The sequence below is a fragment of the Malus sylvestris genome, chromosome 5 (genome assembly GCF_916048215.2).
Source record: "Malus sylvestris chromosome 5, drMalSylv7.2, whole genome shotgun sequence".
Lineage (NCBI taxonomy): Eukaryota > Viridiplantae > Streptophyta > Magnoliopsida > Rosales > Rosaceae > Malus > Malus sylvestris.
Window position 1 is genome coordinate 22,919,463 of NC_062264.1, and position 25,584 is coordinate 22,945,046.

At 36.3% G+C, this 25,584-nt stretch overlaps 1 long non-coding RNA gene and 1 pseudogene across 1 annotated transcript; both read right to left on the reverse strand.

Annotated features, from left to right (window-relative positions):
* Positions 1-1,643: 1,643 nt before the first annotated feature.
* On the reverse strand, positions 1,644-2,571 carry LOC126623361 (uncharacterized). The gene is made up of 3 exons (XR_007623739.1): positions 2,420-2,571; positions 2,218-2,327; positions 1,644-1,686 (listed from the first exon to the last, which is right to left on the reverse strand). It is a non-coding gene; the product is annotated as an uncharacterized LOC126623361 (long non-coding RNA).
* A 2,708-nt stretch (positions 2,572-5,279) lies between these two features.
* On the reverse strand, positions 5,280-8,771 carry LOC126623353 (beta-glucosidase 12-like; annotated as a pseudogene).
* Between the last annotated feature and the right edge of the window lie 16,813 nt (positions 8,772-25,584).

Below are 25,584 nucleotides of genomic sequence, written 5' to 3' on the forward strand. Positions count from 1 at the left end.
AAGTTCCCCTCTTAAACAAACGAAGCATCTCCCAGGGATTAGCAACAGTCTCGGGGCAATAACGGGATAAATCAATAAACCTTCGATGATACTCAGTGGCTGACATATCGCCCTGCCTCAGGTCTATGAACTTATTCTTCTTACTATCCACATACTCAGAAGGAATAAATCTGGCCTTAAATTACTGTTTGAAAACATCCCATTCTGCAACATCCGCATCAGATAAGGATTTCTTCTTAAGATCCCACCAAGATTCTGCTCCCAATCGAAAGAACCAGGTCGCGGTCTCAACCCATCTCTCTAGGGAAAGATTACCCTGCATGTGCATAACTAGAAAAGTCTTCTCCACATGATCGAACCATATCTCTGACTTCTACGGTCCCTCATTACCATAGAAATCATTAATCTTCACGCGGGATACAATATCCAGAGTATTCCTCGGGGTAGGACAGAGTGAAGACTGAATAGTAGCGGCGATAGCCTCACCAAATTGCCCAAAGTCTGGAAAGTTATTCTCCGCTGGAGAACGTGGCTCTCTACGAGGTGGCATGGTTCTGACATAAGAAAACAAGCGTTAAAACACACTAGGAAGTGCAGGACTGTCTAAACCTATGCTCTAATACCAAGCTAACACATCCCGACCTGGAAAGGTCGAAGCATGCTGCCGTCACCATGAGGTGACGTAACCATAAGGGTAAGTAATGCAAAAAGTGAATAAAATTTAAACTAATTAGAACTAAACAGTGAAAGAGTGCGCAATTCGTGGGTTGAACCCACTACAATTATTCAGAGTGTAATAGACAGTGAGACTACGAAAGAGTAGTTAAGGCAACCAAAGTACACTTATTACATAGTAGTGATAAGTTCGTACATCTAAACATAAGGAAATGTCAGAACTGTCGTGATTCCTCGAGTGCCACAGAGAGTACAGCTATCTAGGTCCGAGAGGGGCGAAAATTAAAGTTGAGCGGGTCAGCAAAACAATGCTTATAAGAAAACATTTATCTTTGAATATAGTAACCCCTCGCTGTAAAACAAGTATAGTTTCCTCAAAACATACTACGTAAGTATGAAATCCAATATATCAGCCATATAACCAGAAATATGCCAAGTAAATGATGTATCATATGCCACAATAATAATCATGTGATAATCAATATAACTAAGTGCTCATCCCTCTAAGCTGACACACAAGTTCAAACAGATGGTTTCTGACACGAACAGGACTGGGTGTAATCAATATGCTCTAGTATTACGATCACGTGAAAACTGGTGCAAAAACACATCACATACAAGTCGGATCGCCTAATGCAATCTACCTGACAAGACTGGCACCTAAACTTTGATCCAAGGTAAGCGAATGGTGCAGATGTGAACATACACGTGAAGAACTGGCCTGGCCCTAGCCCTGGCCCTGGGGCGAATACTAACACCAGGTGCATCAAGATGAGCATGTACACAAGTATGTATGAATGTCATGACAGTAATATCACAACCATATAGCGGCATTTATCACAATTTATATCACAATAATGATAATATGCAATATAGGCGTAAAAGTGAAGTAAATACGTATTTATGGAAACTATAAATATATATAGGTATAAAACAACTGCCCACTCACAAGTATGTCGTTGGGTCCCCCGAGCCTAGCTTGGCCTCGAAAATCCTCGGAATAAGTTTCCCCTATATGTGAAATAACTAAATAACATTAATTAAGCACATAACAGAAAACTAAATAAAATGCCCATAGTTAGCTCAAACCTAGGGTGTAAATATGTGAAATCGATCTACTCGACGACACGAACGTGCATGTACCAACCACGCGCCGGCCGAACCCCGAACGCGCCCCCACGCGCCGCCTAAAGGTTCAGTCCACGCGCGCCCACGCACCCCCACGAGTACATTGTACTCACCTTCTTCGTGAAAATCTTCCAGAGCCTATAACAAGCTCGATTCTCAACCAAATTCACTTCTACAAAAGCCAAATTAAAGCTAGGAATGCGATCTACCGATCCCAATTTACAGAAAGTTAGAATATAGTTCGTGTTGTTCAGAAACTTGGTCTGAATGTGGCCAAACGACCACTGCTGAAATTTTCCAAAAAACTAAAATTTTCTTCCTAACTTCTAGAGTTGATTTCTAACTCGTTACTTAACCAAACTCAGTGATTCAAAAGCCATTTTGAAGTTAGGAATGTAGAGAACAAGTTTGTACCTAGAAGAAGTCCAGTTGTGGTCGAGGTTGACCAGAAAAATGGTTTGAAAGTGACTAAATGGCCACGGTTCTTGTACGAAAAACTTCAGGTTCTCCTTCTTCTCGCGTTTCTGGGTAAAACCACACGTTCAAAACACAAAAAAAGGATCAATAACAACCCATAGAAGTGAAATGAAGGTTCTAAGGGTTTCTCAAGGCTTACCTTAGCCATGCATGGCTTGAAAACCGTAGTATCGAACTCGCCGAGTCGGACCTTCCGAGTTGGACATTCAAAACTCGGTCAACATGCGAACCAGGGGTATGGTCATGATCGTGGGGCTGAGATGAGCATGATGATGTAGTTTGTTTGTTCGATCTATGAGCTTTGGTGCTCGCTCATCGAGTTGTAGAGGGAGAGAGAGCTCACGGGAGAGAGAGGAAGAAGAGAGAGGTTTTCAAATTTTCTTTGCTTTTTCTGATAGAGGGGGGGACAGAACATACAGAAAAGATGGGATGGAATAGCTGAAAGTGGAGTGATGCAGAGAGTGCACGGGATGGGTTTAAAAGGAATCCAAGGGGTAGATTTTTAGATTTCCTAATGTAAAAGGAGATCGAAATCTATCCGAAATAGATATTTTTACACTTTAAAATCTATGTCTACTCGTACTAGCGTGTACAATTTAAATACGATAGCGAGAAATAAAAATGGAAAGCGATAAGAATAAGTCCATGTCACTTGCCAATAAGGCATAATCATCAATACACATACTCGGGGAGAAATACATAGGAAAATTAGGGACGGGTTGTCACACGATCTGTCATCCATACTTCTCCTTTTGTTTTAATCATGATTTTGTGTTGGATTCACAGGTATCTGCCTTCAATCTTGAGCTTCCAGTAGCCCTTCACTTATGCATCTACTGATCCACCCTCCAAAGTCTCTGTTTGGGTAAAATAGTTTTTTTTTTTTAATTTTTTGTTATGGGTAATGTTGAATTTTTTTTTTCTCATAAATACATGAACAACGTCTTTTTCATTGGCCGATGAGCAGTGTATATATATATATTTTTCATTGACTCTATACTGGAGTGGAGATGAACAGGGAATCTAGGCTAAAGTTTGATGCCATTTGTGTCATCACTCTAGAATCTAGGGATTTACTTTGTATATAAGGAAGCTTATAAGGTAGCTTTCTATAGGTTGTTACAAGGCCAACTGCAATGGGGTACAAATAAGCCAAAATTTTGATTAAATGTTTTTCAATTTTTGAAATTCTTGTTTGCCTCTTTCTTGTTCAAAGTTTTTTTCTTGTATTCTTTAAAAGACTTTGATGGAATGTTATCTTTTTGTCAGACAATTGCCACATTCTTTAGCCAAGTCATGGTTGCCATCAGAGGAATTTCTGTTGGTTGTGTAATCATAGTCTCACTTTAACTAGGTTCAACATGCAACTTAATGTATTACATGATTCAGGATCTCATGGGTTTTATCTTAGAGCAATGTGTTTTCCAGTATTTGAACTTGCAGGTGATGAACCAGTGATGAAAAAGCTATATGAAGGAGTGATGAAGGAGCTACATACATGGAATTTCTGTTGGCTTGTATTTGCACGCTAATGACACTTCGTTTTTAGTGAGCCTTCTTACCCATATGACCATCTTTTTTCTTGCAGGAAGGAGAGAGAACCTAAAGTGGTTATCAAATTTGCTACAAGTAATTTGGGGTAAGTATAGTATGACCACTAAGTGTTTGATGAAATATCTCAAAGAGTTATGACATTTTGGAACGCATTTGTAAACTGGGTTATTTGCTTCTGTATAAATTTGTTATGAATTGAGTGGTCTTCTAGTTGCATTTGGTTACTCTGCAAAATCTCTCTCTAAATTCGTTTTTTCTTTTAGGATACGAAACATTCCTTTGTTAATCTCTCTACGAATTTGGTTTCAATTTTTAGGTGTCTAGATTTTGATGGTTTGCTAGACAGTGACGAGATGCACTCAAGTGATGATGTGAATGAAGCAAAAAGAGAAAAGGAAGAGGGCCAACAATGTACGACTTGTAATATTTGAATTTGTGATTTTTTTTATGTAGTTATTATATTGTAGTAAACATGGAACTTTGTTGGTTATTCTGTACTAAAATGTATCAATACAAATATATAAATATATTTGTTAAATAGTTTTTTTTTATTTTGGAAAATAATTTATAACTGGCATTGGCTGTGGTCAATTAGTAATTGACAACGGTCATAGCACGTGGTGTTAGATTCCAATTTACCACGGGTACAATCCGTGGTTATATTGCATTTGATAACGGGCATAGTTCGTGGTAGAAACAGAGACTTTTTATCACATCCAGAATACTAACGGGCATAGTATTCGTGGTGGATTGCAATTTACCACAGGCATTAACCGTGGTAGATAGGCTTTTTTCTACTAGTGAGTAATCGGTGTCTATTTAATAAAGTTTTCAAATAACAAGTGCATTCCCATATATTTTAAAAAATTACAATCATTGTCCTTACATAATTCTCTTTGATAATTACTATCTCACATTAAATATCATATCATGTTTAGTCATTTAGCATATTCACAACAATTTATATAAAAGTTTACCAAGCACTCAGATATTATTTTTATTTATTAAAAGCACTTTTATCAAAAAGGTAAAGCAAGCACTCAACACTTTATTTGACAGTTATTTATTCTCAAAACGCAGCAGAAGCATTTGTTTTTCAAAGCACAACAAAATTTTATTTGTGGCGTAGCTTATTATTGTCCTTATCAACAAATGAAAACTTTGAGCTTTAACGATAACAACAAAATAAAAGGTAAAGTGAATAGTACCAGTATTGACTTATTACAATTGTGGTATTTTGTTAAAGTGTACAGCACCGAGTGTACAGCACCGAGTGTTTTTCGTTAAAGTTCCCTATTAACAATTACTACTATGTCGAGCTGAGTTTCCTTACAACAGGACCTATTAAAATGATAACTTATTACAATGTGAAATTTATTCCTAAACCCAAACAGGGACCAAAACTTTTTATGACTACAAATAAGTTATTCGTTTATAGAGAGAGGTTTTATTGTAGCATTCACAACACTTACAGCTTTTTATTGAATTATTGAATCTCAAATAATGTTTACATTATTGCAAGGAAATACAAATGCATAAGGAATTGAAATGTAAATACATAAAAAAAAGTTATCCACTTAAATGTTTATAATGAACTGTAGCTTTCTTTGAATTTATTCTTCTTAAGCAAATTTTTGAACCAGTGTGCTGAGAGTTTTTGGTATCTTTTCAGCCCATCTTTATAATCCACGTAGTTTAAACCAAATCGGACAGTGTATCCAGAAGTCCATTCAAAGTTGTCTAACAATGTCCATGCAAAGTATCCCTTCACTTTCGCCCCATTTCTACACACACACGCACAAATGTTCAAATGGGTTAGGTCAATATAATGATTAAATAACCATAACATAAGAAGGCTAGGCAGTATATAGCCTTAATCATTTTGTTAATCACTACTTACTTGATCGCCGCTTGAAGGTAACACAGGTGATGATAGTAGTAGTCAATTCTACTGGTATCATGAAGGGCCTCTTCAAGTGATAGTTCTGGATTATTCAACTCTGATACACCTATGTACATATTATTACACAAAAAAATTAAATTTAGTTTCTTCCTCTAAAACTATAAGAAAACGTGTAGTTTCATTTTACACCACTATAAATATGTGAAACTTTTGCAATTAATCAAGGCTTAAAAGTTTGTATTACATACCATTCTCAGTAATATAAATGAGTGGATCATTATATTTTTCCTTTGTGTAAAGCACAAGATCGTGAATTCCTTTTGGATATACATATAACCAATCTGAAGCAGCCTGCAACACCATTTGAAGATAATACGTAAATGTTGGGGAAAAAAAACTACTCCTCCAAATGCAAATAGCTCAAAATGATAAATTTGATATTTACCTGTGGACCAATGAGTACTCCATTAAGCTCAGCTGCCACAATATTTACAAACATTAGAATACAATTGGTGTAAATATTAGAATATAATTAAAGTAATTAAGAAGTTAAACTAGACAAAGAAGTACAAAGAACTTAAGCTATTCAAACTAAGTTTCCTTTTGCACTCACTTGTAAGATCAGCTCGAGAATCTGTTACGTAGCTTGCCGGTAGTGAATTGTTCTTGGTTGCACTACTTGTGTATCTAGCAGTATAATAATTTATTCCAAGAAAATCAAATGATCCGTTTAGCAACTTGGATTGTTCTTTTGTGAATTTGGGCAATCTTTTCCCAACAATTGATCGCATGGTGTGTGGATAGTCACCACTTGTTAATGGGTCCAAAAACCTACAAAACATGACAATTCCGGATATTAGCCTAATTATATTATTATATATAAAGAGTACTGCTGGCTAGGTAGTATCAATGTTTCAATTCATAAGTAAACATGTAATTGGGTTGATATATAATCTAATAAGACACTTGCCATCCAAACATAAAATCCAAAGATCGTAAGGCAGCATCTTTATCTTGCTTTGAATCCGAAGAAGGCTCAAACCAGTCTGACACCAATGTTATCCCTATCAAGCCTTTTTGAGTTGCCTACACAAAAATATGAATTTTGGTTGAACAAATAGGAGCTATGGAAAAAGATACAACCTTTAGATTATCTCACTACAAAGAGTATTCCCTCTTGTATTACAACTCAATAATAATGATTCATATAGAATTCTCAATTAGGAGCCAATAATCTGACCCCAAAAAAAAGAACAAAAGCTATTGAACCTAATATCTGTTCTTGTACAATTCTACAGCTGCTCCATGAGCAAGAAGAAGGTGGTGTGCCACCAAGTATGGTTCAATGGCTGAATCTCCACCGGTGCAGTTTAGGTTTTGCCAAGAAGAGCAGCGTCCCGGTACTTCAGTACCAACAGCATAACCCATGTAACTAAAAGTATATGGCTCATTTTCCGTGAACCAGTGCTTGACTCGATCACCAAATTCCTTATAACAAAGTTCCACATAGTCTTTAAAATGATCGCTGCAGATACACATTTATGTTACGAATATCAGTATGTATTTTATCAAATTATCACTGAGAGAAGAAATTTTGTTCACTTACACAATACGAGGGCTTAAGAAACCACCATATTCATCTTCTAAAGCTTGGGGAACATCCCCATGAAAGAGTGTCACAAATGGCTTTAATCCTATATATACATGATCAGTAAAATCAAATTAAAAGTCTGATTGAATGATGTTCTAAAAATTCATGTAATAATTGTTTAAGGTAGGATGATTAACCATTGCCTAGGAGTTCATCGATGAGATTGTTGTAATAATCAATTCCTTTTCTGTTAACGCCACCACTTAACGTTCCATCTAATTAGAACAAAAATAACAAGAAAAATAAGGGTTCTACAGTAGATAACTCGATCACATTAATTTTGTTAAAAGTATATAAAGAGAATAATTTTCTCATAGGACAAATAATTCTTATGCACAATATATATTGACATTGGTCCCAACCAAATATGAGGATGCGGAGCAACTTACTTGGTAATAATCTGGACCATGAAATAGAGAATCGGTACGCATCCAACTCCATATCCTTCATAATCCCCACATCTTCCTAGAATGACAAAAGGATATATATCATAATAAGAAAAAAGTTTAAAATGAAATATTGAGGATCTCATTATATTGTGCTTTTTATAAAGGCTCCAATTTAATATGTTAACATGTGCCCTTCAAGTATAAACGGTCAAGAGATTAAAGTTATGAGATTCTAGACCTTATAGCGGTGATATTGATCAATAGCAACATCTCCGTTACTGCCATCAGCGATTTTTTCTGCACTTAATAAAAAACATAATGGTGAAATCCATATCATATGCAAAGTACTTTATGTGCGTGCGTATTGATGAAGTATATACATATATTGCACATATCACATGACCACGTACTATTTGTCTCCGAACAAAGTGCATGGTTATCAGAGGGGTTGGAGTTTTTTAGGTATACTTGTCCTCATGAAGAAAAGAATGAGGTGCTAATTATACTCCTTTGAAATGAAGTAGCCAAAGTTTTCATATTACCAATTGATTAAATCACAGACCTGGATGTTTGTGGGTGTAGGTGTCCCATATGCTTGGTCCTCTTCCATCTTCTTTTACTGCACCTTCATACTGAAATATACATACATGCATATTCGTAAGTGTACTACCACACACGCAAGGAAGATGTCAACATTATAATTCATGCATGGATGCTAACTGCATGTATAAAATATACCAATAAAATGGTAAATAATCCCAGAAGATATATATATTGACCTGGTAAGATGCAGAACCTGTGCCAAATATGAACCCTGGTTCAAAACTGTTGCGATTGAGAAATTCGCAATGCACAGGTGGATCCGTATTAGCAGCTTTGCTATTTGTCAATGCAAAGCCAATGAGTAGCAGCACACCAAAGAGCAAAGATCTTGAATATTTCATTGCCATAACTTGGGAATTTTGATATCGATCGAGATAATTAAGTTGTCTCTGCCTGGAATATTGCATGGGGTTTATATAGAGGAAGGGAGGAAGGGATATGGTGTCCACGTACTTGCTCATGAGAATAGTAAAGGGTTAAAATTCGTAAACAAATTGAATTTTGAAGTCCTAGTTTAAAGACCAGGTCATGGTCTGCAGTTTAAAGACCAGGTCACGGTCAGTGATGAAATTTTTGGTATGCGCCAGGCTCCAGCTACAGAGACTTGTTCAAAGAGTAGAAAATTATTTGACCCAATAAAAAAGTAGAAATTTTTGACCCGAATTCTTTACGTAAGTACATAACCGATAAGGTTGAAGAATTTAATCTTTGAATTAAATCCTGATCTTTTTCTTCTTGTTAGAGTTTTAATATTGAATGCGTTCTGTTATCAAGGGCGAACCTATTATGGCGCAAAGAGGACGGCCGCCCCTCTTCTAGCCGGAAAAGAAGCCCAGGACTTTGATTTTCTGTGCTGCCACACCTCTGGTTCTATCGGAAATGGGGTCTGGTTTGCTGAAGGAGGAGGAGCCTCCTTGTCCCAACGAAGAAGATGATGCAGAGAGACTCATTTTCTCTCTCCCTCGTGGCAAAGTAACATTTTTGTCTTCTTTAGTTGTCATCCTATGAGCTTCTGCCACCTTCAATACTATTCACTAAAGGCCTTATGAATTGGGAGGTGATACATATATGCCGACAAAATAATCGGGAGGTGTGGCGCCAGATATATTACATCAGTTTACCACTTGCATGTCTACATCACTCAGCCTATGCTTTTTAGCTCTCGTCTGGAATTGTGATGTTTTTAAAAAAAATATATATAGCTTATTAAAAAATTTAAAATATTAAATGTGTTTAACAAAACTAAAAAGAAATATTTTTTATAAAAAATCTGTTGGCAATGATGGTAAAAAAGTATAGAAAGGAAAAGGCTACCAAGTTTCTAAAAGCAATGTCTTTTTTTTTTCAAAATATAGTAATCAATGTCTATTTAATAAAGTTTTCAAATAACATATGCATTCCCATATATTTTAAAAAATTACAATCATTGTTCTTACATAATTCTCTTTGACAATTATTATCTCACATTAAATATCATATCATGTTTAGTCATTTAACATATTTATAATAATTTAAACAAAAGTTTACCAAAACACTCAGATATTATTTTTATTTATTAAAAGCACTTTTATCAAAAAGGTAAAGCAAACACACATTTTTTTTTCAAAGCACAATAATAGCAAATTAGCCCTTATTCACATGTTTAACACTATTAATTCTTTTAAAATTTATAATAATTTTCATAAGACTTCTCAAAAATATTTCGTAAAGCACTACAGACTAGTAATCACTTGAATTTTCATCTCATACCATCAAATTACTAAGACACTAATTAAAGTAAAAATTCTAATACTTTTATATGTTGTATGTTAAATAAACCCGAACTCCTAATTTAAGTATAATTTTTTCATTGTAATTAGACGCTTATTTATATAATATATAATAATTTACTTAAATTTGTCTAGTCCGCCTATGCCTCACCTAGGCACTAGTGCCCAATCAGATGTCCAACTAGCACCTAACTTTGTTGCTGCTGCGCTCGACGTTTCTTTTTTATTCCCTGGAAAACCAACAAAACAACGCCATTTAGGTGTTTAATTAAAAATAAATGAATTATACCTCTTCAGTCTTCACCAGTTTCCCTCTTTTAAACTCCACAAATTAGAGCACACCCTGTGGTATGACTGTGACATGCAGGACGTTACTTTCAATTCATGCGTTTCGAAGAGGTAATACGAATTTATAGTCCTATACCTTTCTAGAAATTAGTAGCAGGAAAACTATATTGCTAGCATATTCACTCTGGATTTCGGTTATTGTATGCGTTGTTATTCAATTTTGGTTTTGATAAATTGGAATTGGTGTAATAGGAATCATTATGCGATGATGCGCTTGATTATACTATTGTGGATGCAAATTTCCGTTGTATGTTAATTTGACAAAAATGCACCTGCAAAATTATAACACCTTCAATTAAGACCAAAAGTTTCACGCGCCCACGATGAACGGCAGGGCTTTGGTCGAAGAATCTTTGATACCAAAGTTATTATTCTTAAAAGAATATATTTTTAGGAGTTTTTGGGCAGCAAATGGCTTAGCATTTTAGTGGGATGCGTGGGATATTTATAGAAAGGTGACCGACCATACACCTTCTTCATGGGATTATTTTTGTTCCTTCTCATTCAGGTTCAAATTCATTGAAAATGTCATGGCAATTGCATTTTCAGCTTTCTAGTCCCATACACCTTCTTCATCAAATATAACACCGTTTGACACAAAAACCTTCTTGATTGCTAAGTTACAAACTCTGTAACCCTTCACAACTTTGCATAACCAACAGAGATCTCTTTCATAGAAGTTTTATCTAGTTTTATCTTAGTTGTCCAGGAACATGATTGTAACAAATGCAGCCAAACACTCTGAGATGTCTTGTTCTTGGCTTTCTACCACTAAATGCATCAAATGGATTCTTGTCCTGCAAAGCTTTAGGTGACATCTATTTAGAAGATATATTGCATTGTTAGAAGCTTCTCCCCAAAAATCATAAGGTAGATTCTTATCAAGTAACATGCCTTTAGCCATTTCAATAATGGTCATGTTCTTCCTCTCAGCAACACCATTTTGTTTATGGGAATACGCCACTGTCAATTGCCTTTCAACGCCTAGATCATCATAAAAGCTTTGAAACTCTAGAGAAGTATATTCTCCTCCTCAGTCATGTCTCGATTTTTGAATTTGATAACCACTTTCAAGCTGAACCATAGCTTTAAATCTTTTAAATACACATAATACGCCTACCTTAGGCTTCAAGAAATATAGTCAGCATATTCTGGTATGGTCATCAATAAATATCAGAAAGTGTTTATTTCCACCAAGTGTAGCGACCTGCATAGGACTACATACATCAGAGTGTATCAACTCCAATGGCTTATTTGCTCTCCAAGTCATCTCTTTATTGAATGTCTCTCAGTGATGTTTTCCTACAATGCATCCTTCAGAGACAACATTTGATTTCTTCAATTTAGACAGGCATAATACCATTTCCTTATCAGCCAACATATGTAAACTCTGAAAATTCAAGTGACCAAATCTTTTGTGCCACTCTCAAGAGTCTTCTTCAGCTATTGCTTCAATGCAGATGGCATTATATCTTTCATTATGAGAGGAAAACATATGTTTCCCGTCATTTGTACTGCAACCACATGTCTTTCAAGGCTTCTATCTTTAAATATTTCAACTTTATCATATCTAAACAATAAGAAATATTCATGATCTAGCATTTGGCCTACACTTAGCAAGTTTTTACCTAAATCAAGAACAAGCATAACCTCTTTGATATGCCTTGTACTATTTTTGGTTTCAATCACCAAGGTTCCTTTTGCTATAGCTTGTACTATCTGTATGTTTCCCATCTTAAGTCATGCAGTGCCACTTAGTACTACATTCTAGTGGTATTTCTCTTCACTTTTAAGCATTGTTCCTAAAATCGCCGCCTAGCGCCGCCTAGCGCCGCCTAGGCACTAGGCTGCTGGCCACCGCCCCGATTAATGCCTAGGCATTTGAAAATTAAGAAAGGGTGCCTAGACCTGATAAGGCACCTACCTAGACTACCTAGGCACCCGACTAACCCGTCCAGACTTGCCTAGGCACCCGCTTAGGTTGCGACTACTTAAACAGAAAATAGATAACTTTCATTTTGTATTTTACTTTTTTCAATAAATTGGAAGAGACTAGTTGAATAGTTAAATGAACACACATCACATGTTTGTTCCCCATGTTTTCATTATGCTCCAATACTTCATAATTATATGTCATTCTATTTTGTAGTTTAAGATGAAATTATATATATATATATATATATATATATATATATATATATATATATATATATAAGTGCAAACAGGACACTTATTTACACGAAACATAATAGACTTACTTAAATCCACCTAGTCCGCCTAGCCGCTAGGCTCCAGCCCGCCACCCAACTAGAGCCTAGCATTTTTTAGAACCTTACTTGTAAGTTAGAGGTCTTAGATTTGATTCTTGCCAAAGGTGAATTTTAACCTCATTATTGTTAGCCCATTGTGAAGATAAGCACACCCAATTCCCCTTAGTGTATAGATAATATCGGTTGTTTAAAAAAAAAGTCATGTAGTCACATTTCTGTCTTCATCAATCAACATTGACTCATGTAAAGTCATGTGATTCCTGGATCCATTATCTATAGACCAGACATGTTCATTCTTGACAGTTGTTGTGGAATCACAAGCAAAGAACATACTAGTGCCTTTTCCCCCTCCTTGACATAATGAACCAGTTTGACCATTTTACTCCTACAATCTTTGGCAATATGCCCAAACTTATCACATTTGTGACACTTTGGATTTAAACCAGCATTCACCAAAATGTAAATTGGCACAAATCTTGCAATCTCCTTTGCTACCATTGTTCTTTACAATCACATTTGGCTTCTCACTTTGTTTCACATAGTGTTTCTTCTACTTATTCTTCCAAGGCTTCTTGCCTTTATAACCAACAACTTGTGAGTTCTCCTTTGGCTGAATACTTAGGCTACTAAATTCTCTTTCATTCACCTCTCCATCTTCAACATGTCTCATTCATCTTTACTCAAAAGCTTTAGGTGTTGTTGTAGACTCAGTTGGTTCAATCTCACTGATTTTCTTTGTACCCTCAATAAAAGATACAATAGTAACATAAGTAAGAGTTAGGCTAATGTACAGCTTCTCTACCGTAATTTTATTTAACAAATCCTTTCTGTGCATTTTCATTTGACTCACCAAAGCAAACAATCTAGTCAAATAATCAAACAGAGATTCACCATTACTCATTCTAGCATTCTCAAAATCAAGACGAATACCTTGTAATTTCATTGCCATGACCTGATAATCGCCTTTGTATTCCAGCTTCAACACATCCCAAACTTTGTTAAATGTCTCCTGATTTGCAATCTTGAAAAAAATTTGGTCACTCACTGTACTTTGAATTAACCTCAGGGCTTTTGCATCTCTGGAAAGAAGATCCCGAGCAACAATCAGCTACTTCCCATCCATTTACTTCTCATCTGAGGGAAGTTCATAGCCATTTTCAGCACAACCCAAGAGATTGTGAGACTTGAAAATAGTCATCATTTGGCGCACAAAAATTCATAGTTGACACCAATGAAGATCAGAGCTCGAAGATTAGCTCTAGATCCAAACATTTTGTTCTTCAATTTACTTGAGATCTTGGTTGAAAGCTCAAAGAACATTTCACAAATCACACCCCTTGATTCAATTCGAACCAAGCTCTTAAGCCATGTTAGTGTGTTTAGGGGTGATGAACTCGATTTCCAGTAGGATTTAACTCATGAAATCACTGAGAATGTGATCGCTGAATTGCAGAGAAATGGAAGAAAGAAGGTCACCAATGTAATCTCTCAAGAATATATCTACATTGGATTCTCTATCTCTCTAAAATCTGTTAAAAATAAAGCATGAGGAGCGTGTGATATAGCTGTTTCTAGTCATCACACCTCAATAACAAGGGCACACGTGAGTTGCACATGATCAAATTAAATCAGTTATAAAGCTAGACATGTGGCACAATCTACACCATTTAGATGTTATAATTGTGACCATCCATTAGAAACTTTGTGAACTTAAACTTCAAAAAAAAATTTTTTTTTTTTGTCAAACGATAGATTTGTTAGATTAGATATTAGATTAAGGAGCCGACAGGGTTTGAACTTGTTGGAAATATTTGCGATAACGATGCTCTCCTACAACAAATCACATAAAATAATATCAGTATATCACAATTTTATCACCTCAATTTATTAAATAAAATAAAATACTTAACTTTTGTAGGTAGAGAACGCTCTTTGTCGATCCTCAATTAGAACAAGATTTTAGGTTGAGGCATGTAGTCACTGTCCTTAAGAGTAGATTTCGCCCCTCTAAGATAATGTCTCAATGTAACAGGTTATGGCGCCCTACCATCCACGATACAACAACCTATAATCATCGTAAGCGTACACTCACAATACTTGGATCGTACGAACAACTCGATTTTCCTTTGGCATATGAGAGATGAAATTATAATAGCATTTGAGAGAATACAATAAATCAAGAGAGGAGAGGAAGGTGGGATTCCTTTAATTGGGTGAGGTTTGTAGGAAAGAAAATATTTGAAGTCCAATAGCAAAAGGAGTAGTCTAGGTAAAGATCAACATAATCCTTACGGCATGAAGAGTTGTTTTTATATAGAACATGAGAAAGGTAAACATGATTAAGCATGGTCTAAAAACGTTAGACAATATAATTGCCCAGTTAATGGGTTAATCAAGATGGCATATTCAAAGAGAAAATGTAATTTATAGCCCCAATATTATAACCTCTTTAATGCGTCAACTTTTGGTTTGCAAACAAAACTGAAATTAAGATTAAAAGAAATCATTAAGAATGATATTAACATGATCAATGAGGACTTGTATTTTGAAATACCCAATCACAAATTCTAACAAAACTCACGTCGTGGTGCAAGGGCAACACTCTTCTCTCCCACTGTAGTAGAGGGCCATTTGCAGTTGAAAAACCTCCAATTCTAGTTTCTAAGAACTGAAACTTGAACTTCCAGACATCCTATTTCTTCAATCTTCCTGTAGCTACAAGACTTATACTTCAACACATTCCTGTGAGTGTTCCGTAATTTGTTCATTCAAGTATTTTTCCCTGTTCCCATTATTCGCTGTAAATTATTGCATCTTTCTGCGGTGCCTTTAGTCCTTTGTTGAGTGTAATAGCATGAACTTTGCTCAATCTGGTAGGGTGAATCGAATGAGTGATCCTATTATGTGGCCTAGAATGGCTGAAAACATGAAACAGAAAATTGAATAACAAGTATGTATAACAATTTAGCTGTACCCCCTCAACTAAACCTTCGTACAATCTACTTTTTCAATACTTCAAACCTAGAATACAAAGTAGACAAGAAAGTCACTCTTGCATTGGCCAATGTAGTTGAACACACTAGATTCCCTAATCAAAGTTTATTTCATAACCCACAATAATATATGTCAAGGCTCAATAGCAGATGCGATATATATTTCCTCGACAATGGAGTAATGTTTGTTTATGGGCGACCTTCGTGCTTCATGCTGTATAGGAATATAAGTTGGAAATAAAGGATTTATGAAAATATGAGTTCTGTACAATCTCTTATTTCTAAAATAACAATATTAATACTTTATTCTTCTATGTAAGGAGATATTTATAAGATTACAAAGGAGCAATACTAGGAAATAAATCAAACGATCATTTATTTACAAGACAAGGAAACCTGGACCAAATCAAATCATACCAAAACTATAATTAAATTAAATCCCTAAAATACTTTCATTTTTATTTTCCAACACTCCCATAAACTCATGATGTGAAATCATAAGTTTGCCAAGAAGGAAATAAGATCTAATTTGAAACTATCGACGCCTCCTTCATGTGTGACCACGCATCAAAAGAGCCTGCATGAAATCTTGACTGGTATGCTGAAACTAACACCAATCTTTTTGAAAGCTTAACAAATCACAATCCGTCAAAACTAACGTCTCTTTCCGGATCCCCAACCCGAACTAACACCAATTTTTTTGAAAGCCCAACTAGAACAAACGTCTCCATTCGAAAACCCGACATACAAAACAAAGTGTCATTAGCGAGGGTCAAATACTGTTGGAAAAGGCATTTTGCCGTCGCAACTACTTATTTCCGACGGGAAAAAGCCCTCGTTGAGCGTCGGAAATTGTCCCATTGGAAATACTTTTGTTCCGACCAGCCGTTGGAATTAATGCATTTTCGACACACATGACTCGTTGTTAATAGTTATATTTATGTTGGAAATGAATGTTCAAAATGGCAAACTTATTTTATTTTCGATATGGAATTTTGGTCGCAAATACTTATAGAGTTGTCGGAATTACTTTTCAAGTGACGACAAATGTTTTTTGCAATCACGTTTTTCCTACCAAACAATTGTGTCAGAAAATCGTTTTCCAACAAAATCGTCTTTTTTTACGAGAGTGCACAATCATCGCATTTACAATTACTGACCATACAAGGTTGTCGAAAATACATAATGGCTTGACAGAAATAGGCACAAAAACATATTTGCTATGATCAAGCATCGTCGAAAATATGTACTTCCAACGGTGAAGTTTTGTCGGTAATACATATTTGCAATGGCAAGCTTCGTCAGAAATATATATATTTTCGACAATGGAGACTCGTCGAATATATATATTTGCAATGGTAAAATTTTGTCGGTAATATATATTTTTGACAGTGAAGCTTCATTGGAAATAAATATTATTGACCATATTTAGTCGTCGCAAATTTTTTCATAACCAATATTTAGTTGAAAATGGGTTTTTCCTATGTGAGCGTCTTTGTTAGAAATGTGCACATTAACGAGAGGAATTTACAATCAAAAAAGCTATTATTCTATTTATAATTAAATTATATATTGAAATTAAAATATGATAAAAATAGGTATGTAATCGTTACTAATAAATTAACCAAACCATTGTATTAAATTTCTCAATATCCAAGCAAGATTATTCATAAAATTATTTAAAAAAGAAAATGGACAATAGTTAAATTGGAAAAAATAAAAAGAACAATATCCCACGAATAAAACCTAACAAGTTCAGATATTTGATAATATCAAAAAGAAAGTATGATGCACTATTAATCTTCATGTTGAGCATCTGACCAACTTTCAACATTCTCCTGTCAAACAAACAATAAAGAGAGTAAGTAAAGAAATAATATATTAATCAACAGTAAGACAAACAATAAAAATGAAATAAAACAATTTACCATAGATGTCACAGCCCGTCCCAAAGTTTTACACTCGTGATGGTGAATTAACGGAAATGTCCCTAATACGTGACTAAGGTATGATCGGATCATATTTATATATATTTTTACTTCGAATTCACTCGTCTTTTCTTGGTTAGTTCCTTATATTTTTGAGCTATTTACGTTATTTTTGTGTTTATAGGATCTGTTATGCAAATTTACCCTTTATTGTCACATGATAATACTAATTTACATTTTATAAACAATGTTTGTCCCTCTCATTATTATGATGTTTGCAAAGGAAGAGAAGAAAGAAGAATAAAATAAAGGGAATCCAAGAGAGGAGTGCGGGGAGGACAGCAAGTCAAAGTGGACAGCACGCTGGGGGAGTCAAAGTAGGAAAAAGAAGGCAGAAAACTGGAAGAGGGACACGGCATAATTAAAAGGAAGGAATCCAAACATGGCAGCTGGCAGCTAGGGCAGCGGAAGGAAAGAAAAGACGGGATCCGAGGAAATAAAAAGAAAATCTGAGGTATGTAGAGACGAAGACAGAGGGGAGAGAGGGAGCTGCCTCTTGGCAGCTCGCAGAGACGCAGGCCAGAGAAAAAAACGTGAAAAAGGAAGGAGGACTGACAAGGAAAGAAGGCAGCCTTGCTGCCAGAAAGAAAAGGCAGTGTGACACGCGGAGCAGCGTGAAAAGGGGGAGAAGTGTGAAAGGTGTGGGAGCTGGACACGTGAGAGAGGTCAGTGAGGAGGGCTGCCCTTGGGCAGCGTGGGCAGCGTGGAAGAGAGATAAGAGAGATTTGGTGCGGAGACGGACGGAAGAGGAGGCAGAGGCTGCCATTTGGCAGCAGAAAGCAGGAAGCGGCATAGTGAGAAGGCAGAGAGCTGCCCTTTGGGCAGCCTTGCCTGACGAGAAGAAGGAGTGAGACGCGAGGGAGTGACGCGAGGGGGAGCTGCCTTTGGGCGGCTCGCAGACAGCATCAGGAAGAAAGTCAGGCAGGGCTGAAGTGGTTACAGAGGGCACGAACGCAGCAGATCCTTTCTTTCGGTTTAATCTTTCCAAACTCCTATTTTATTTCTGTTTTTAATAATGTGTAATTAAATTTATGTTGGTTAGAGGTTAATTCGAAACCATGAATATATTTGTAATATGAATTGATTACCTTCGGTTGTGATTTCATAAGTTGTGATTTCAATTTACTTATCCGTTCGTATAAAAACTGATTTGTGTATGTTGGTTGAGAGTGCACGCTTAATTTACATGCATGAATTTGATGCTAGAATATAAGTGAATTTCACCTAATCGTTATGAACTTATTTTCACAAGTAGTAAAGGTTGCTAGTCACAATCACGTTAAGTAAATTCTTGGCAAGAGTATCATGCTTTTCATAGTTACGAATGCCTCGTCAATGCTTATAGTTTTCACAAAGTTTAATGATCTTTGATTGTATCGCTATTGTGCTTTTCACGTAGGGGACTTTTGAAGAATGTTTTGAATTGTTGTATGCGTTTTTCCGTCCAATTCAATAACTTAAGGAAAACTTGAAGATTAAAAAAGTGCTGTTCACGGTTAATCTGGAGTATTGAGATTCACAATTTATTGAAAGAACAACTGAAAATCAATTTAGGTTGCATATGTGTCATGTGTGGAGAAGAACCCTCTAGCTAATCCGTCATTTATCATTTTACCTTAATTTTATGTTTTTATCAATTCTGTAATTTAATTAAGTTTAATTTACTTTTCATCAAAACCAAACACCCATCCATTATTAAATTATATTATTTATTTAGTTTTCTTTATTGTTAGTCTTTTAATTTAATTTCCGTCCATTTCAGTTCCTAGTGTTTAATTTAATTGTTTTCATTATTTTGAGTCATTTTAAGTGTGTTTCGAGTTATTAGAGTTTTTAGCCTAGTTTTGTGTCCTTGAGTCTTATTTAATATTTTTAAGTTAATTTAATAGATTAGCAATCCCTCCTAATCCCCGGCCTAGAACGATACCCTACTTACATCTATACTACAATTGTCAAAAAGAGGGTTTAATTTGTGTGTTAACTTATTTTTCGCACCAAATTTTGGCGCCGTTGCCGGGGATTAGCAACTTTGCTAATCCTTTTATTTTTGTTTTTGTTTATGTTTATATTGGTGTTTGTGTATTTTACTTTTGATATTTGATTTATTTTTCTTTCTTTGATTTTAGGTTCAAATGGAGCCGAGGGAAATTTAAAGGAAAGATGCGTCCGGCTAAAGACGTTAAATCAAGCGCTTCTTGGGAGGCAACCCAAGCATTCAACGAAGGGAGACTTTGGAATCACTAGCCCAATCAGCTTTGCATTCTTCCACCCTTATCTTTACTGCTTTCATTTTGTTTTGTTTAGTTAGTTGTGTTATTTGGTTGATTTCTGTGAGTTTGTATTATTTAGTTTAAGTGTGGGGGAAGGTTAACCAAAGTCTCTTTACATTAATTTACATAAAAAAAAAAAGAAATTTAAAAATAAAAATAAAAAATAAAAAAGATAAAATTTAAAATTAATGATAAAAAAAAAAAAAAAAAACAATTAAAAAAAATAATAATAATACATAAAATTAAAAAAAAAAAAAAAAAATTAAAATTAAAATTTTACAATGATGTAAACTAATAGTATTCATTGGTCGGGTGGTGCTTCAGTAGTAGGCGGGGCTTTAGCAGTCGGCGGGGCCACAGAAGTAGGAGGCGGCAGAGGTTGATCAGTTGGAGCTTCACTACGCGGTGCCGCCCCAGAAGACGAAGGCAGATGCGGTTGGAACAAACCCACAAACCTCCGATGATCAAGTAAAATTTGACCATCGGTGTCCTGCATCTGGTCAATCTTCCTCTTCATACTGGTGGCATAACTGTGTGCGAGCTTGTGCAATTCCTTATTCTCATGCTTGAGCCCTTTAATCTCTTGCTTGAGACTCTGTATTTCAGCCACCAAGGATTCAACGTGACGGGTTCGGGCATATAGGCGTTGGGCCATGTTGGATACGGAACTCGCACACTGCACGCTAAGAGCCAGAGACTCCTTCACAGCCAACTCATCAGACCGTCTAGCGAGCAGTCTGTTATCTCTGGGAGTGACAAGGTTTCGGGCCATCACCGCAGCGGTCATGTCATTTTTTATCACCGAATCCCCCACGGTAAGAGGACCGGTAGGGGATATGAAGGATGGGCGCCATATATTGTCTGGTGAAGGCGGAGCTGCCTCTTCACCAATGTTCAAGTCAAAACGACGATCGGAAGGGCCAGACATTTTTCAGAGGTGGTGAAGAAAGAAGAGAGTCGGAATGATCAAGATTAAACAAGTGCAAGAAGGGAGTGTTTACAGGAGGGTGCTCAAGTGTGTTGTGGAACAAGCTTAACGCCTCTATAAAAAGAAGAAATCGGAGAGGCGCTCCTCAGAGAAGCGTCCTCTCGCAAATCGAAGAGTCGGGGCTCCTTTCTCAAAAGCTGGATTCTTTTCTCAAAAGAGGCGTTTCATTTCTTAAAGGCTGGGCTTGCTCAGAAACCACGAGCCGAACCCCGGATTTCAAAAGATCAATTTGTCCAGACGTGTCGTCACTTGTCACACGTAAATTGCTTTGCGAAATTCTCGGGCAGTTTGTCGAAGCACCAATTCAGAAATCGAAGAGGGAAATTCAACAGTCAAAGACACGCTAGCTTTCTCAAAAGCTGGGCTTCAACCCACGGGCAAATCTTCTTTTCCAGATTTATCCGCACGTGTCACATGCTACCTCTACAATCGACGTTGCTCAGAGCTCGAAGCGCCGATTCCAGATATCAATGAGGAATCTGCTTTGCGGAAATTACGAGCAGCTTTGTCAGAAAGCGCGTAATGTGTACTATTCATCCATCCACCGGCTGCCGACAATGAGTGAGAGAATAGTTCCGGTTGTGAAGAAAAGCCCTATAAGTATCTACCTTCGCCTTCCACAGCAAAAGCACACTCTCTCAGCACACCCTCTCAACACTTCTTCATCTCCGAAAATGCATTCCCAAAGAATCCTCCTAAGTTACTCTGTGTTCCTCATTCCTTGGGATACTCCTGCGAACAACCCATTCAAAGCAAAAGTATTTCATATCATGAAGGTTGAAAGCAAGAGTATCTCATATCATGCTTTCTCCCTGTCCTTTCTCCAGCCAGCACTTGCTCTCGAGTACTCATCATCTTGTGTTTCCTCTTCGTCTCTTACGTATAAGGAAAGTGAAGATGATACCTCGAAGCATGTGGAGACAACGTGCTGATTCATCCTCAACTAAGGACAAGGAGAAAGAGAGCAAGAGGTGGGCACTTGGAAAGATTGAAGAAAGAAACAGACCAACACCTCTCCCTCGTGCCTGCCCGCCATGCAGAGGAAACAAGCAGAGAAGAATGCAGCTTGCACAATCATCCCAGCAGAAGGAGTCTGAGATGAAGAACTAGAGAAGCTGCCACATCTGCTTGGAGAACAAATAAGGAACTGCAAAATCACCAAAGAGCAAAGCTTCGCCGTACAATATCATCAAATCATCACTTGCAAGTAAAAAGCTAAGTGTCACCCTGTTCAAGAGGAAAGCTGTGGAAAGTCAACAAGCACGACCAATGATTACTTATTAGTTTTATTCATTATCTTTTATCGTAATTTTCAATTTTTCGTTTGCAATTTTTTTTTAATTAATTTTCTTGCTTACTTAACTGAATTATTTCTTTTCTTTGCAGGAACTTTTGGTTCTTTCCACCCTTGAAGTTGATTGCAGAATTTTAGCTTGGGGGTCATCGCTTGATTTTACTGCAAATTAGGGAAGTTTTCAGTCCACTTGTTTTATTTTGTTTCTTATTATTTATTTTATTTTTTTATTTTTTATTTGCATTATAGTGTTTTCTGACATTGGGGACAATGTCAAGTTTAAGTGTGGGGGTAGAAATCTCTAGAATTTCATTTGTTTCTGTGTTGTTGTTTTTTGTTTTCTTAATTAGTTTTGTTTTCTTTAAAAAAAAAAAAAAAAATTTAAAAAAAAATTCGGAAAATTTAAAAATAAAAAAATATTGTCGTTTTCTTTATTGTTTTAAATTAGATTTTTGTTAGTTTCCCGACCCAATGATATAATTAGATCAAATTTGAACCATGATCATCAAGAACTTAGTTAACATGTGTTTTGTGAAATTCCTAATTCTCTTGTTAGTTTTGTACATGTTTGACCATCTTTGAAAAAACCAAATGCACATAGCCTTGTTAATGTGAAACTAAAGCATGACTTAAAGCTTTATATGTGAATTTAGTGACCATATACATCCTATGTGAGTTTTTGAGCCTATTGAAAGTGTGTGCATTTTTCATACACTCCTATTCTTTCATGTGTGATGAACTTATGTGAGATACATCTCTAGAACTTGCGTAACGATCTTTCGAAATGTTTGTCATTGATTGCATGAACTTGGAAATGATAGAGGCATTAGGTTTACCACTATGGCCCAAATAACCATGTTTCCCAAAGAAAAATGATATCATTAGTTTGCCAATTTGAGCCGTGTTTGTTGAGCCTTTTATTTCTTATCACCAGATATGTCTACCCTTATACCTGAAACATTTTTCCTTACCCTTTCCAAGCAAGCTAGTGAACAATGTGAGATTGTTTTATGAGAAACGTTTGTGCAGTACTTTGAAGGTGTTTGGCAAAAGAATAAGTGTGGGGGTATTTCATGTTTGTATTTAAAAAAAAAAAAAAAAGAGAAAAGAGAAGAAAAAGAAAGATTGTATACAAATGAAATAAAAGTTTTTAAAGTTTCAGTTTAAGGGTGTGGTTGGAGGTGTTAGAAGAATTGTTGGAGAGCTTGAGTTCTTATAAATCTAAACAAAAGAACTGCTTGTAGCTTGGAACTTGTGTTTACCTATTCTTTCATTTCAATAACCCTCTCCCTAAACCTCATTACGTCCAATAAAAGTCCTCTTGATTTAAGTTTTGCAATTATGATTGTGGAGATGAGATCTTTATGCAAGCTTATGGTAGAAATTTCACATTTGATTCTTTGAGCGAAACACATTAAAACTAAACACATATGTGATTGAGTGTATATCCCGTGAGAAGGTTACTAGTTTGCATATGATGATTTTAAAAATAAAAACTTGAAATTGCATTAGCATGGCTATCTGACACACTACACTTCAAGGATGATTCAAAGATTACTGCTAATATTTGAATAAGGAAGATAAACTTGGATTAGTTTCTTGATGCTAGTTATGGTTCTTGATGATTTGTTTTCTTAAATGAAATTCTATGAGGGTCACATAGGGGGAAGCTAATGTTTTTCTTGTTACTTCTTGTTCTTATTTTCTTTGTTTTGCTCGAGGACTAGCAAAAGTTAAGTGTGGGGGTATTTGATCGGATCATATTTATATATATTTTTACTTCGAATTCACTCGTCTTTTCTTGGTTAGTTCCTTATATTTTTGAGCTATTTACGTTATTTTTGTGTTTATAGGATCTGTTATGCAAATTTACCCTTTATTGTCACATGATAATACTAATTTACATTTTATAAACAATGTTTGTCCCTCTCATTATTATGATGTTTGCAAAGGAAGAGAAGAAAGAAGAATAAAATAAAGGGAATCCAAGAGAGGAGTGCGGGGAGGACAGCAAGTCAAAGTGGACAGCACGCTGGGGGAGTCAAAGTAGGAAAAAGAAGGCAGAAAACTGGAAGAGGGACACGGCATAATTAAAAGGAAGGAATCCAAACATGGCAGCTGGCAGCTAGGGCAGCGGAAGGAAAGAAAAGACGGGATCCGAGGAAATAAAAAGAAAATCTGAGGTATGTAGAGACGAAGACAGAGGGGAGAGAGGGAGCTGCCTCTTGGCAGCTCGCAGAGACGCAGGCCAGAGAAAAAAACGTGAAAAAGGAAGGAGGACTGACAAGGAAAGAAGGCAGCCTTGCTGCCAGAAAGAAAAGGCAGTGTGACACGCGGAGCAGCGTGAAAAAGGGGAGAAGTGTGAAAGGTGTGGGAGCTGGACACGTGAGAGAGGTCAGTGAGGAGGGCTGCCCTTGGGCAGCGTGGGCAGCGTGGAAGAGAGATAAGAGAGATTTGGTGCGGAGACGGACGGAAGAGGAGGCAGAGGCTGCCATTTGGCAGCAGAAAGCAGGAAGCGGCATAGTGAGAAGGCAGAGAGCTGCCCTTTGGGCAGCCTTGCCTGACGAGAAGAAGGAGTGAGACGCGAGGGAGTGACGCGAGGGGGAGCTGCCTTTGGGCGGCTCGCAGACAGCATCAGGAAGAAAGTCAGGCAGGGCTGAAGTGGTTACAGAGGGCACGAACGCAGCAGATCCTTTCTTTCGGTTTAATCTTTCCAAACTCCTATTTTATTTCTGTTTTTAATAATGTGTAATTAAATTTATGTTGGTTAGAGGTTAATTCGAAACCATGAATATATTTGTAATATGAATTGATTACCTTCGGTTGTGATTTCATAAGTTGTGATTTCAATTTACTTATCCGTTCGTATAAAAACTGATTTGTGTATGTTGGTTGAGAGTGCACGCTTAATTTACATGCATGAATTTGATGCTAGAATATAAGTGAATTTCACCTAATCGTTATGAACTTATTTTCACAAGTAGTAAAGGTTGCTAGTCACAATCACGTTAAGTAAATTCTTGGCAAGAGTATCATGCTTTTCATAGTTACGAATGCCTCGTCAATGCTTATAGTTTTCACAAAGTTTAATGATCTTTGATTGTATCGCTATTGTGCTTTTCACGTAGGGGACTTTTGAAGAATGTTTTGAATTGTTGTATGCGTTTTTCCGTCCAATTCAATAACTTAAGGAAAACTTGAAGATTAAAAAAGTGCTGTTCACGGTTAATCTGGAGTATTGAGATTCACAATTTATTGAAAGAACAACTGAAAATCAATTTAGG